Source organism: Protomyctophum parallelum, assembly GCF_964188405.1.
Source record: "Protomyctophum parallelum genome assembly, chromosome: 18".
Lineage (NCBI taxonomy): Eukaryota > Metazoa > Chordata > Actinopteri > Myctophiformes > Myctophidae > Protomyctophum > Protomyctophum parallelum.
The window spans coordinates 17,650,642-17,662,867 of record NC_139716.1 but is presented as its reverse complement, the minus strand read 5'-3'; the positions used below and the strand labels follow the sequence as shown (position 1 = coordinate 17,662,867).

Here is a 12,226-nt window from a genome sequence, read left to right as displayed (position 1 = left end):
GAATAATGGTTTTGTGGGATTATATCGCTAATTTCTGAATTCTGAGTGATCTCTGAATGAAACTGGCAGCCGTGAGGCCTGTCTTCATTGAGCTTGTAATCACATGCATGTTATATTACAATGCAGCATACGTGTCTATGTCTAGGCGACGTGGGCGTCTGCAGGTGGGGGGGATGCTTGGTAATTCAAATGAGAATACATTGCATCTTAATTGTAATTGAGAGAGAGAATCCATCGCGGCAAACTGGAGGCTGGAGTGAATTATTGATTGACAGATTGACTGCATATAGTCATTCAAGATGGGTTGAGAAGGGTGAAGCTCCATAAATCCTGATTTGTAATTGGTTTTGCGCATAGCACCGCAAACTGAAAACAGCCGATCGGCCATTATGCTTCGGATCGGCCATTTTCGGCACGTGACACCCACGTGTGCGACTAAGCATGAATGAGAACCGACTCCCGAGTACCGATGTGTGTGTGTGTGTGTGTGTGTGTGTGTGTGCCCTGTGCCCCATACATACATACACAGTGTTAACCATATTGATGTGCCCCGTGTTGAATGAGGTAGAGAACATTGCAAATAATTCATCACCTCGCCCAGTTTAATGTCTTATATGGTCGAGCTGCTCCGGCTCTTTGTTTTGTTGTCGGGAACGGGGAGAGCCATATGATCTGAATCTGTTGCATTATGCATGCAGAGTAATCTCCTTCCCGAATGGACCTGGTGGGCGTGTAATAATGGAGTAATGAAACCGACGCCAAATGACATTTGAAGTTTGGTTGCTGCTCCGTACTGTTCCACACACACACACACACACACACACGTCCTTTTGCCTGCCTCGCGACGACGCCTACACAGAAAAAATACCCCGGCGTCCGTCTGTTCATTCTACTCCGAAGGTGTAAAGACGGTCGAGACAGCGTTTCACGTACTTTATCCTCTCGTCGTCGTCATCTGCTAAATTAAACTCTGAGAATGTAAAAAAAATAAAAAAAGGGTTCCCTCTGGGTCCGTCTTTACTCTCATCCTCGTCTGCTCTCATCCCCCCATCATTTCATTGAATTCATCATTTAATTAAAGAGTCCTGAAAGTGTCTCATTCTGGGAGGGAGTTGCGTTCTCTTTGTGCCCCGTTCAACGCCAGGCAATCTCCCTCTGCTCACACGGAGTGGATGCTTCATCACTAAAAGGTTTCCAATTGGGGGGAAAAAAACACAAAGGCTGCAAAGAGCATTATTGAATTATGTTGAGAGATGAAGAGACTTTTGAATTTATTTTGCCACCTTACCATGCCAGGGTCTCATTACGAAATGCCAATAAGACTACTTACCAAAGTTACCATATAAAGACTGTTGATCAATCTCTCTCTCTCTCTCATAGACACGCACGCACACGCGCGCAGCCGCACGCGCGCGCGCACACACACACACACACACACACACACACACACACACACACACACACACACACACGTAGACTGCATAGGAAACATCTTGGTGTAAGCGCCTTGTGGCTATATATATATATATACAGTACGCACACACAGCATATATAAATGTCTAAAAAGAGAAATTGCTGGTCTGGCCATTTGTTTTGGAGGTTCGGGTACTGCCAACCAATGGTGCACCCACCCACGCTTTGTGTCTCTGACCACATAACACACTGTCAGCAATCTCTGGGCAGGGGTCAGTTCCAAATTGGATTGAAAGATGCTGTACATTGCAGGATTTAGGATTTCAACACCGATATTTAAGCCTTATCTTGGGATGACACCACCTTTTGCAGTGAGTGTACTTTTCCCCCCGCTTTCTGTTTTTCAAAGGCATTCTGTCATTCTAATAATGCACATTTATTGGCCAACATCCCAACTCTGTATACCGACGAGGGTTGAAATGATTTAGTATTTATTTAGTGTTGGTGGTTGAAGCAGATCTTATCTTATCACATTGTTGTTTTGCCTGTCTGGGGCACTCGGGGTTCAAGTAAAAGTGCTGGTGTGATAAGGGATTGCTGTAGTAAACCATTGCGGCAATAAGGCAAGCCCATGAACTGGAGTGGAAGGGAAAGGTCAGGATTATGGTCTTTTTCCCTGACACAGCCAAGCGAAAGAAAATAGTTTGCTGTGGGCTTGCTTTGGAGAAGTTGATGAAGGGACTCCTCACTATTGGTGGTTGATTCATTGTGGGCGGCTGTGGCTCAGCAGGTAGAGCAGGTCGTCCAATGATCCCTGGGTCGGCGGTTCGAATCCCGACTCCTCCTGTCCACATGTTGAGGTGTCCATGGGCAAAACACTGAACCCTACATTGCCTCCAATGAGTCGGTCGGTGTGAGCTCGCCACCATTGGTGTGTGAATGTGGGAAGTGAGGACGCTGGCGTCGACTGTTCGCCGCTTCACCTCCCGATGTATGAATGAATGAACCATTGTAAAGCACTTGGAAACTGCGCTATAAAAATGCAATTCATTATTGTATTTCATGGAGCTTGTACAGTATCCCTTCTTTTTGATGGATGCTACTTTAGTTTATACTATGCAGTTATATGTTGGTTGCTTGACCACAAATGCTAAGAATGTTATTTATTTGCATGTAGACCCAGCCTGTCTGATTTCTGGTCTAGAGGGGCAGGTGGCCGCTAGCATAGCGGCTCACCGCTCTGAGCACCCACCCCCCGCCTCCCTTTCCCCTCCCCTCCCCCGTAGAAAACACACTGACATCACGGTCATCACCACATTTGGAGAGACACCGCCCCTGTGCCCTGTTATTGGTTAGCGTTGGCGAGATACATTTTCCAATGGGTTTCCCCGGGCTTTTCTTTTTGAGCTGAATGCGAACGAAAATAAAAGCCGGGGCTAATTTGTAATGTAGTTTACAGATGCTACTTTAGGTTAAATGGTTACCTGGTATGGGACAGGTACATGGGTATCAATGAGGTGTAGTGTATCTTGTAGACCAGGCCCATTGCAAGTTCCTATACAGTTGAGACCTGGTTGAGACTCGAGGAGAGCACTATCGGCTATGCTAGCCGCTATGCCCCAACTCAACTGTCTGCAGCCTCCAGTGCTGGTCATATTTTCTGCAGTATGTCTCTGGCATTGCTTTAACCGTACTGAGTCTGTAGGATGGCATTCTTCACAACATCTGCTTTCAAAATAGTGAGCGGTATTGATGTCACATACTGTAGGACTCTGTTGTCAACCTGCCCAAGTTTCAGTGGTAAGCTCCCACTTTTACCTATTTGGAAACAAAAAACAATGCGTCCTATAGGGTCCACCAAAATCTCCCGGAGGGGGCGTTAACATATGTGTCACGTGGTAGCGGCCGCCATGTTGGCAGGCATTTCTCGTTTGTTTACAGTCAGCGGCCATCCGTGTGCGTTCTAATTTAAACACCAGAGGGAGTTCAACGAGCTCGTTCCTGGCGACAACACAGTGAGCCAACACCAGGATGGAAAGAAAAAACGTCGGCCTCGACATACCATACAAGGACAAGCATTAAATATAGTCGCATTAGTGGTGGTAGAAGATCGAATCCTCTGTTCAGTCAGTGTGTTCATAGGGGTCGAGACCGTCAATATCCTTGATTTTGTTGAGGTAACGCTCCTTTTCCTCAAAGTTAAGCTTGTCCTTGTAAGCAAGGTATGTCGAGGCCGACGATTTTTCTTTCCATCCTGGTGTTGGCTCACTGTGTTGTCGCCAGGAACGAGCTCGTTGAACTCCCTCTGGTGTTTAAAAATTAGAACGCACACGGATGGCCGCTGACTGTAAACAAACGAGAAATGCCTGCCAACATGGCGGCCGCTACCACGTGACACATATGTTAACGCCCCCTCCGGGAGATTTTGGTGGACCCTATAATTAATTCTGTATTTTAAGGTCAGGGAATAAAATCTGGTCGACTTTTTTTTCACATCCCCAGCACTATTGGTAGTAGTTTGAAGCGCTAAAATTATTTTTGGTTGCACTCTACTTTACGTGACCACTTATCCTGCTGTTTGTATACTAGGGTTCATGACATTTACCTGATCTCACACTTGTAAGCCACTCTGGATAAAGAGTGCCTGGTAAATGCCTCAATCGTAACTGAAGCTTACAAACCAGCGTTGGCCGCGTTGTTGTGTAAGCCACTCTCTGCAAGAGCACTTGTACCCAGAAAGCCTAAATTGGAAATATGACGGTGAAGCAGTGTTTTTTGCTACTGCCTTTCAGGATTAATGCAGTAAAACAAGCTTTGACTCTATGCGTAACGACCTCCCCTCAGATTTGGCTGCACTGTTAGCCTTGATTGCTCATTTTCTGATTCCACACCTATTGCACACATGTACAGTATGCAGCTCTCTCTGTGGCGGTTTAAAAGGCAAGGGCGAGAAGTGAACAGACATCTAATGCTACCGGAGCGGGGCTAAGCCCTCGGTGTGCACTACAAACTGTGTGTGTGTGTGCTTTCGCCTGTGTGTGTGTGTGCGTGCGGTTATGTGCTCAGTGAGCCTGGCAAACTCAGCGCTATAGTCTAGCCCGTCTCACTTTCTCCCAATTAAGATGATCCGTCCAGTACGTATGACTGTGCAAACCCCCCTGCTCTCTCCTCCTTTGGAGACTGTGAGGAGAAACCGTGTTAAGCACTCAAAGTAGACCAACCCGAACAATTCAAGCTGTCCGTTTCTCCCACGGCTCGGCCTGTTCCAGATGAGAGATGCTGCACTTTGGTAAACGCACGTCTCCGAAGAATCAAAGCCACACGGCTTTTTTGTGTTCTTTGCATATTAATTATGCTTTCCACTCTAGACTGCATCAGACCGCCAACCGAATTCATTATCAATTCATCATCATCATAAATAAATACTGAAACCAAATATAATCGTTTAGGAAAGTGTATCCATGTACTATGTGAACACTTTTTTTTCTTCTTGTTTTAATACTAATCTGTGGACCCCCCAAAATAATTTGGCGGGCCCTCCCAAGGGGTCGCGACCCCCAGGTTGAGAACCCCTGCAGTAGACTACTCTATTACACTCTAGTCTATCACATCCATTGACACCCTCCAGATTCAGCGCTGTGTTATACCACTATGTGTTAAATAAACCAATTCCTTACTCTTTCTCTGTCACCTATTTCTCCCCTTTTCCTTCTCAATGATTTCCCTCACTCTTGTTTCTCTCTCTCTCTCTCTCTCTCTCTCTCTCTCTCTCCTTCTAATCTGTACTCACTCACTCCTTCCCTTCCCTCTCTCTCTCTCGCACTAGAAGCACGCATGCGGCCCAATTTCCTAGTTATACAACAGAGAGAATTGGTGAATTAATGAAGGCGAAGGCGAGGGGCTAATGGAGGCCCGGCGTTGAGATGTACTGGAGTCTGGGATGCCTCCGGTCCTAATGGTGTGTGTGTGTGTGTGTGTGTGTGTTCAAAGACGTGTGTGTAGAGGTTTGAGTGGTCTGTCTCGCTTATAATGTTGTCTCGCAACTTTGCCATTGTATGTAAACCTTTTACATCTGAACAACTTTTTCCAACATTTATGTGTGTCAGAAGCTACCCGTCATTCCAGCCTCGAGCTCCTCCGCAAACACGACTGAACTTGGAGGGTTGTAGGCGCTGACATAACAATGTGCCATGTAATGCTCTGGCAAGGTGGAGGGTGTTGCTCTTACAAATGGGAGAGAACTATTAGAAATTCCACTGGGGAAAGTCCTCAGTGTTTCCATTGTCAATTTGTCATGACCCTAGGAAACGTGGGGGGGGAGGGGGTTGTTGGGATCGTTGTGTTGGGAGGTTTTACCAGCAAAGCCAGGAACTACAGCTTTTGCATGGAACATTTCTGGAGCTTTATTTTTTCACCATTTTGACCATTCAAGTGGGCTATTATGTCACTTCAATGTGAGTGGAAGTGGTTGGATATTTTTTGAAAGCCTATCATGGTGACAAAAAAGTTTTTGAGCCTTTGAGAGTTTTGTTCTGTCAGGGTGCATATTTAGTTTAGACTAGTGCTGTGATGGGAGTGTTTTAGTCCATTCAGGACGGGAACCCCTTTTGGTGTTTCAAGCATTATAATGAATTGCATTTTTATAGCGCAGTTTCCAAGTGCTCAAAGCGCTTTACAATGGTTCATTCTTTCATACATTGGGAGGTGACGCGGCGAACAGTCGACGCCAGCGTCCTCACTTCCCACATTCACACACCAATGGTGGCAAGCTCACACCGACTGACTCATTGGAGGCAATGTAGTGTTCAGTGTCTTTCCCAAGGACACTTCGACATGTGGACAGGAGGAGCCGGGATTCGAACCGCCGACCCAGGGATCATTGGATGACCTGCTCTACCTAGCAGATCTACAAGCTCATAGTGTGGCACCGAGTGCAGCGCTACGAGCTTGTAGCTCTGCCATTTCTTTTTAATCTTGAAAATGTGGCACAAATCTTTGGATATATATTCTTTCAGAGCGAACAATTTTAACTCAAATCTTTGCTTCTGGGGGGTTCCTGGAATAACATTTTCAAATGGGGGTTGGTGGCCAAAATCTTTTTTGACATGAAATATTGAGCACCACTGATCTAGAAACATAGATATTTCAGAAAACTGTCATGATTTAGAAGACATTTTTAAAATATTGACGTCTGGCCTAAATGGGTTAGGTAAATACCTATGTTCCCAATCCAGTCTTGGAAAAAATGTAGCGTCATAACTTCCAAATACAAAAATGCAAAGTGTTGACAGCATGTCCTCTATAAAAATGCATAATTCCATCACACTGGCCATTTTTATGATGCTATTTTGACATTCCACATTCCTGGAATCCCTCTATAAATTGTATCTGTTTCGACTTTAAAGATGTTATTAAAATGTTTGTCAAAATGTTTATTAAGTTTGTCAAAGTCGGGCTCATGATACCTGGTGATCACTAAAGCAAGTACCGGTAATGAATGATAAAAAAAATAAAAAATAAAAAGATCTATAGATCTATGAGTTATCAACGGTTCAAGATGTGACGCGTTGTGAGCTTGTAGATCGGCTATTGTTATTCTTATAATCCACCAAAGTACAATAAAGTATAATGCAGGGTCAAGTGGTTAATCGAATGAATCAATTTAGTCCATCTAAGAACTTTGATGAACCTACATGTTTCCGATATCATTTCCCAGCCTTGGCTACCATCACCATACTCGCACTATGACATTGCTCCTCAAGTCGCCACCAAGCCTGTCACTTAAGGCCTGGGGCTAGAGTTGCACAGCAGGTGCTTGGGAAAGGCCAGACAAGGGGGTGTTACGGTAATTCTATATCAGTTGGGGATTTCTGAATGCCTCGGATGCATGACTGTCTGGTGACACTGATATTGTTCAAAGATCAATCAAGGCAAAGGTCAATCAGATTGTCAATTATTTTTGGTTTGAGGTTTGAAGGGTTTCGACTGCCTCAGAGGGCTCCCTCCGCATTTTGCCAGAGGATAACTGTCACAATGTTAAAACGGTCATCCGATCTCAGTCCATTCTCCGTCCATAGAGTCCCATAATGGCCGCGATCTTCAGCTGAGTATATCTCGGAATTAAATCCTCAGATTTGGTGACAAATTATGCTCTTTGGATGCTAATAAAAGGCTAGCGCTTCGCTCTGGTTAGCATATTATCGTCTTGCATTGCTAGTTTGGGACCCGATTGACCGACGGACAGGATGCGATCATGCGACTCTTACTTCCCGGTTTAAGATGGATGGTCACAGGTCCCGTGATTTGTACAAAACATGTCGGCAGGAAATGTGTTTTATTAATAAATCCTGGCGGTTATAGAGGGTTACAGTTATGAAGTAGTGAGTAGTACACAATAATGGTAATTGTTTGTAACAAGTTATATATACACAAGTAATATAACAGCATTCTGAGTGGTGAAGTTGAAGTGAATAGCACAATATCAGTTATTATAATTCTTCTCGTTATAAATGTCAACCATCTGTCTCCTCTCCTCTCTGCACTAGCAATAGACCAGATTATAGCTGTCTTTCACTGACTGTTCCCCAGATGCAATATAAAATTGCTATAGGACTGGCTCTGAGGACACCTTGATGCACCTCTGGCTTGTTGCATTGCTTTGGTACTACCATGGCGGGTGGTGGTTGCGGGAGAGGTTAGGCCTGGACAGTTAAAAAAAACAACAACCTGAAACTGAATCTAGAACCAAAAACAGACTTAATCTTGCTCATGTTGGTTAACCCATTCTGGACGGGAACCCCCTTTTTTAACCTTGAACCTTAACCCATTTTGGGCGTTAACCCCTTTGGGTGTTTTAAGCATTATGTTATACTGTAGCTATTGAAAAATAGCAGATCTACAAGCGCGCTACGATCTTGTAGGTCTGCTATTTTTGAGAAATCGTGAAAATGTGGCGCAAATCTTTGAATATATATTCTTTACGAGCGAATCACACATCATTTTGCTGCTCCTTGACAGTTTGAGAACCACTGACATAGAACATAGGTTTTTTCTGAAAAATATTTTAGAAGACATTTGTAGCATCAGTGTCAGGTGCACGGGTTTAAATGGGTTTGAATCAAATAATCAAGAAGATCATATACAGTACATACAAAATGGCAGAAAATGTGTATTCCAATTGCGATAAAACATTTTTTTTGTTAAGACCACACAACAAAACACCAGGAGGTCCTCCTTACTGAGTGACATTGCAGTTAATTGGCACACACCTGTTAGAAAGATTTCACCCTTGTCGTTAGGACAGCGCCGTTGCACACTTGCGCAGACGTCATTAGCATGGTGTGACACAGAGAATATAAAGTGAGGATCTGATTACTGTTGATGTCGCCTCTGGGAAATCAATGGGTCCTAATCGTGAAATCCACCTCCCCCCCTCGTTTTGTCAGCTGATATTTTATAATGCCTGCATTGCCCAGTGGCAGAGCACATTAGTCCATTCTGGGCGGGAACCCCTTTTGGTGTTTTAAAGCATTATGTTATACTTTAGCTATTGAAAAATAGCTGATTTTTTTTTATTGTGAAAATGTGGGGCAAATCTTTTGAATATATATTCAAAAGATTGAGTTTAACTCTTTGCTCCTGGGGGTGGGGTGGGGGGGGGGGTCCCTGGAACAACATATTTTCAGTCGGCGGCCAAATACCTGATAATTCTGGGGGTTCTTGACATGTAAATGTTTGAGCACCAATGACATAGAAACATAGGGCTTCAGAAAACCGTTAGGATTTAGTAGAATCGTCCTCTGGTCTAAATGGGTTAGTCATGCCAGTATGCAATGTGCCTAATTGTGGGGATGGTAATTAAGAATGAGTTTTTCTTTTTTTTTTAATGTATTCTGAGAAACTGCTGAATTGAAAAGTCTGTGGGGGGAATTGTGACTCATTCATAAAGGTCTCCTTAGTTTATTTTAGAACTTATTAATTAGAGTTTTGCTTTGTGAAGAGAACTAACTGTATACTCTAGTTTACGTTGCAGTCATTGGGGTAGCAGTTTGGATGCTTTTATCTGTTGTTGTTTTTTGGGGTAGGGAAGGGGGGGGGGTTCAGTAAAAAGTTCTCCCTGCAGCTTTGTTTGGAGACGGGGGAAATGTTTTTTAGTTGGTAAGTAATGCAATGTGTCATGGTGGAGGGTCTCTATAAAGGAATTACAACTTTTTATTTTAGCTTTGTTTAAAAAAGCTAAAAACCATTTCGACCTGAGTACGATTCTACAAATGCCTTCTAAATCCTGACAGTTTTCAGAAAAACCAGTGGTGCTCAAAGTTTTTCATGTCAAGGACCCCAAAAACTATATGTAATTGGCCGCCGACCCCCATCTGAAAATATGTTGTTCCAGGGACCCCAACCCCCTCAGAAGCAAAGATTTGAGTTAAAAACGTTCGCTTTGAATTCTGAAATAATATTGAAAGATTTGCGCCACATTGTCATGTTCTTTCAAAAAATAGCAGAATGGAAAATGGATTAACTTTGAGCTGATTGGGTTGAAAGTTGAAACCTTTCCCATTATTTGGAATCATACATCACAAACGTCTTGTCAGGTGGAAAACTCATTATGTCCAAAAAATAGTAGATGAAGCTGAAAACGCATCGATTCGCGCCGCGATTCAGGCCTGTAGATCTGCTTCTTTTGGTGCTTCATGTGTGTGACACAAGCAATGATAAGATAATGTCATAGATGACTGATGTCGCAGCAGGGTGACCACACAAAGTCCGAGGTGCACATTGGAGCCACAAGCTTTCCATGTGGATCACGAGATTGACATAACGCTTTTTGGTATTGGGATGGACAGGAGGGTAAATGGAAAAAACCTTCCCTTTCAGTTCAAATTTGGTTTGAGGACGGGCTATTTGCATTAAATAGAATAATATTAAAGGATAATTCCATGCTAGAAGGCTTTCTTACCTTTTATTTGTAGTTGTTACGTCCCCACCAAAGAGGTCCAGGTGTCATTTTGTGCAAAAGCGTATTGTTGGCTATTTCCCCTAATATAAGCCCTCAATGAATTGCATTGAATTGTATTGAATTGAATCCCCATTCAATTCAATGCAATTCATTGCGTTGTGCTAATTGGCTTATTTCCATCGCTCAAAATTCTATTTATTTTCATAATGTAAATAGTAGCCCAAGCAGCACTACTTATTTTGATGGAAATAAGCGAATTAGCACAAAAAAAGTCCCCACCAAAGAGGTCCAGGTGTTATTTTGTGCAAAAGCGCATTATTGGCTATTTCCCCTAATATAAGCCCTCACTGAATTGCATTGAATTGAATGAAGCTATGGGGTGTTGTGCTAATTCGCTTATTTCCATCGCTCAACTTTTTTTTGAAAATTTTGTATATATATATTTTACTACTTATTTCGATGGAAATAAGCGAATTAGCACAAAAACCCAACTCCTATTGAGGGCTTATATTAGGGGAAAGGGAAATAGTCAATAATGCACTTTTGCACAAAATAACACCTGGACCTCTTTGGTGGGGATATAACGACTACAAATAAAGGTAAGAAAGCCTTCTAGTATGGAATTCTCCTTTAAACGTACCACACTTTGTGTAAAGTGGTTGGTTACAGATGGAAAATCCACAAGTGTGCCCTGAGTCTTCTGAACAGATTGGTTGCAATACATCCAGTATTACTCACTGGGACATGAATTAATTGAATTGAAGTGACACACTGTTCTATTCAAGTCGTCCAATTATGGAAAATTGAGAGTAATGCAATTTGTTGTGGAAATATGCCACACTAATTTACTGTGTGCTTCCAACTGCTTTTGTGATGGAAATTTGTAATCAGACTATTAGATAATTCTGAGTGACATATGAGAAAACAAATGCCACACAACAGTGTCGTTTTTTTATCCCCATTGTCTATGCTTAACATTGGACAGATGCATTCGAGATCGGAAAGTATCTAAGCTTTACAGCTCATTAACCCATTTTGGGCGGGAACCCCTTTTGGTGTTTTAAACATGTTATAATTTAGCTATTGTAAAATAGCAGATCTACAAGCTCATATCTACGAGCTTGTAGGTCTGCTATTTTAGAAAAATCGTGAAAATGTGCCTCAAATTTGGAATAGTTTTTTTCAGAACAAACGTTTTTTAACTCAAATCTTTGCTTCTAGGGAGGTCCCTGGAACAACATATTTTCAGATGGGAGTCGGAGGCCAATTACAGATCATTTTTGGGGTCCTTGACATGAAATATTGAGTGATATAGGCCTAGAAACATAGGTATTTCAGAAAACTGTCAGGATTTAGAAGACATTTTTTTCAGGCCTAAATGGGGGAATTTAGCAAGACACTAGTTTGTAAAGGTTTATCACAGGTGGTCGTGGCTTGTGGGACGGCAGAATCAGCCAGTCCGACGCATTATCCCCAACTCACTGTTCTCCAGAGTGTGCTTTGGCACCTCAAGCTAGTATGGGTCTGTTGTTCACATTCAAAATGAACTGACGGGTCATAGCAGCAAATCAAATAGATGTGGAGGCTCACAGCGGGCGGCCTCTAAGCAGGGGAGGTGAGCACCGCCGAGTTGAGTGCATCCCGTGGAGTGCATTATGCAAATCAAACAGCTTGACCACAATTTCCTCGTTGATGTGCAATGAACCGTGGCATCTTGTTCAAACATCACCATTATTTCAAGTCTATCAGGATTAAGAAGATGCTGTGAGTTCAGGCGCTGTTCAAAATCAGTAAACCGGTGCTTTTCAAAGTATCAAAATCGGCATCAAAATCCGTTTGACCAGTTTAAAACCA

The 12,226-nt window shown here is 43.0% G+C and overlaps 1 protein-coding gene across 6 annotated transcripts in view; it reads left to right on the top strand.

Moving 5' to 3' along the window:
• Positions 1–12,226, top strand: part of LOC310875650 (protein phosphatase 3 catalytic subunit alpha) — a 95,966-nt gene that overhangs the window by 26,298 nt on the left and 57,442 nt on the right. The window lies entirely within an intron of this gene.